Consider the following 3511-nt stretch of genomic DNA (forward strand, 5'->3'; position numbering starts at 1 on the left):
AAAAAAAAAAAAAAAAAAAAAGGATTGACAGAGTTTTGCCTAAGCAATAGGTTACATGGTCAGGCGAGGTGGTACATGCCTGTAATCCCAGCACTCAGGAGGCTGAAGCAGGAGGATCTTGTGAGTACGAAGTCAGCCTGGGCTACAAAGTGAGCTCAAGGCCAGCCTGAACAGTATGAGACCCTGTTTCAAAAACAAAAACGGGGGGCCAGGGAGATAGCTCAGTAGAATATGCGCTTCCCTGGCAAGCGCAAGGGCCTGAGTTCGATCCCCGGTTCCGAAAAAAAAAAAAAAAAAAAAGTTGTATCAAGGGCTGAATGCAGTAGTGTGTCTATAATCCCAGCACTTGGGAGACTGAAGCAGGAGAATTACTTTAAGGCCAGCCTGGAATACAAAGCGAGTTCAAGGCCAGCTTGAACTAAATAGTGAGACCCTGTCTCAAAAAACAAAAACAAATCCAAGTTATATAAATAATGGTATGGTGCTTCTATTGTACAGTCACGAGATATTTACATACTAAATGTACACTGTTCGAAAGAAGCCTATACAAGCACCAAAAAGGATACAAAAGCACATCTGGGCACCCAAGAGTAAAGAAAAGTGCTCACTGCACAGCAAGGACACTGAGCCCCACCAATAATTAGCCTTTAGGCAAATTAATTCCTCTGAGCCTCAGTTTACTCAAATTACAAGTTGAGGGCACTTGGCATAGCTACAAAGTAGTTATTCAATAAATATTAAGGAACTTGTAAGTGTCAGTATAGTGAGTGCTGAGGACACATATACCAGTGAACAAAACAGACAAAAATCCTCACCTTAATGGGGCTTACATTCCACTAGAATTGCAAGACAGGCTAGAAAGTATAAGGAAGTTGAAAACCCAAGCAATGAATTAAGTTCCAGTATTACCCGATGAAATGTGCGTTCCACCACCTCATTAACGAATGCATTCAAGTTCAACCCAACCCCGGTACAGAGATGTGAAAACTAAACAGCCAATAAAGAAGGAAAGTTTAAACAGTAACTTGCTTTGGCAGGAATCGAACGCTCAACAATACTGTACAGTGGTAGTAGCTGGGATGGGAGAGGAGAGTAAGGCAGAACCCTGCCCTCTGAATGAACAGGTAGCAGAACCCAATCTTCTGGAATCTTTACCCTTCTTAGACAGAACCCCCGTTTCCCCCCCCGAGAAACCTCCATTCTTCCGGTTTTGCTCCGTCTTCCCACCTGGCCAGGTCTTCCCAACCCAGCTGCAGCCCAACTCCTACCTCCGAGCCGTCTCCCCACCGCGTCCCCTTCCCGCCCCCGCCCTTCTTTTCCCAGCAATTTCATTCCAGCCCCTTCTGCACACAACCAGCCACTTTCCTCAGTCGCTTTCCCGCCCGGCTCTCCTGCCCGGCTCCTGCCCCGGGCCTCTGCCTCGGTCCCCATCGGTCGAAACGGAGGATCTCGTCCCTGGCCAGGGCCACTACTCACCTCACAAACTTCAGCCCCTGAGACGGAGCCCGAACGTTACACCGGAACCGGAAACCTTCGGACTGCCCTACGGCCTGCCGTCGCTACAGACACGGCCGCCGCCACGCTGCGGCCCTCCGACACGTGACTCCGGGAGGCGGGACGCGACTGCGCAGCCGCAGTGAGCGCTCTCCCGCGGCGCCTCGGCGCGCAGGCGTTGCCAAATCCTGAAAGGCTCCCTGCGCCGGCCGTTGGCCTTCCCCAGCTAAATCCAGTTAGTTAGGTTACTGGGCAGTCATTGTCGCCTACAGCAGAAGTTAGGCCACTTTGCAGTTTTCCTCGTGTTAAAAGTAAGTGTGCAAACGCAAGGATCCGAGTTCAATCCCCGGTTCCGCCAAAAAAAAAAAAAAAAGTAAGTGTGGCCAGCTGTGGTGGCACACGCCTGTAATCCCACCAGTCGCGGGGATCGCCACAAATTCAAGGCTAACCTGCCTGAACTACGTATGACCCTGTCTCAACAAGAAAGGTGGGCTGAGGAGATAGCTCAGTGGTCTGAGTGCCTGTCTGGCAAGCACAAGGACCCCCCCAGTTAGATCCCCAGAACCCGGGCCACACTGTGCCCACCACCGAAACCGGACGTGGTGGTGCACACCTGTAATCCCATGGCTGGGGAGGCTGAGACAGCAGGATCACTATGAGTCTGAGCTGCATAGTGAGATCCTGTATCAAATAAATGATTAAATAATTAAAAAACAAAAAAGCGAGTGAAAAATCTTGAGGGGATGGAGAGATATGGCTCAGTGGCACAGCGCCTGTCTGTCAAGCCTGAGGTCTTGAGTTCGATTTCAGATTTAAAAAAAAAAAAAGTTGAAGATGTGGCTTAGTGCAAAGGCCTGAGTTGAAACCCGCAGCACAGGGCATGGGGGAGGGGAGTGTAGAAGTGCTAAAGTTTTGCTACAACTGAACGTGTTCACATGCATTCAGCCCTTCTTATAATAAGCCGCTGAGTTGTGATCACTAACATAAACCAATAGTGTAGGAGATCATCCAAAAAAAAAGCCAAGCAGAAGAGGAATCCTAGGAAAGCAGCCCACTGTATGTATTTTGTTCATTCAGGGACAGATATTTAACAACTATCTACTGCTCCATGCCAGGCACTCTGAGACATGATATTGCTTAGCTATTAGGTAAAAATACTGGCTTTAAAGTTGAACTGCCTTGGGACTGGGGAAACAGCTCGGTCGTCTAAGCGCCTGCCCGGCAAGCAGGAGGACTCAGGTTCCATCCCCAGTACTGGGTGCCATGCTGGCCCCAGAACCCCGGGTGTTGTGGTGCATGCTTGTATTCCCAGCACTGTAGAGTCTAAGGCAGGAGGATCACTACAAGTTTCAACTGGGTATCAAGACCCTGTACCAAATAAATAAAATTTTATTTTATTTTATTTTTTGCGGTACTTGGGATTGAACACAGGACCTTGTGCTTGCCAGGCAAGCACTTATTCTATTGAGCTATCTCCCCAGCCCTTTATTTTTTATTTATGTGTTTGGTACAGGGCCTTATTACCCAGCTTGGACTCAGTGATCCTCCTGTCTTCAGCTTCCCCAGCGCTGGGATTACAGGCCTGCACCACCACTCGAACTGGGTCGCTGGCTCAGCATGCCTGGGGTGGGTACAGCACAGAATGCAGTAAGGGGGATCGAACCCCAGTCTCTGTGCTTGCCTAAGCAAGCACTTAGTCCTCTGAGCTATCTTGTGGGCCCAATAAAAGATTTTTTTTTAAATTAAAGTTTAACTGCCTATGCACAGGAATCGACAACTGGGATCTCATCTTATTAAAAAGCTTTTGCACAGCAAGAGAAACCACCAACAGAGTGAGTAGACAATCCACAATGTAGGAAGTATCAACTGTTCCTCAGACAAAAGATTACTATCAGTGGGGCCAAGGAGATAGCTCAGTGGAATAAGTGCTTGCCTGGCAAGCTCAAGGTCCTGAGTTCTCTCCCTGGAACTGCCAATAATAAATAAATAAATAAATAGATAGATAGATAGATAGATA

The 3511-nt window shown here is 48.2% G+C and overlaps 1 protein-coding gene across 7 annotated transcripts in view; it reads right to left on the reverse strand.

Annotated features, from left to right (window-relative positions):
- Prpf3 (pre-mRNA processing factor 3) overlaps positions 1-1601 on the reverse strand; it is a 30223-nt gene extending 28622 nt beyond the window's left edge. For 3 of the 7 annotated variants that reach the window (XR_002821346.1, XR_002821344.1, XR_002821345.1), the window contains exon 1: positions 1477-1557. The gene's annotated coding sequence lies outside the window, so the exon portion shown is untranslated. The other 4 variants (XM_004632397.2, XM_023716505.1, XM_023716502.1 and 1 more) reach the window with 3 other exon arrangements.
- Between the last annotated feature and the right edge of the window lie 1910 nt (positions 1602-3511).

The sequence above is a fragment of the Octodon degus genome, unplaced genomic scaffold (assembly GCF_000260255.1).
Source record: "Octodon degus isolate 3935 unplaced genomic scaffold, OctDeg1.0 scaffold00048, whole genome shotgun sequence".
Lineage (NCBI taxonomy): Eukaryota > Metazoa > Chordata > Mammalia > Rodentia > Octodontidae > Octodon > Octodon degus.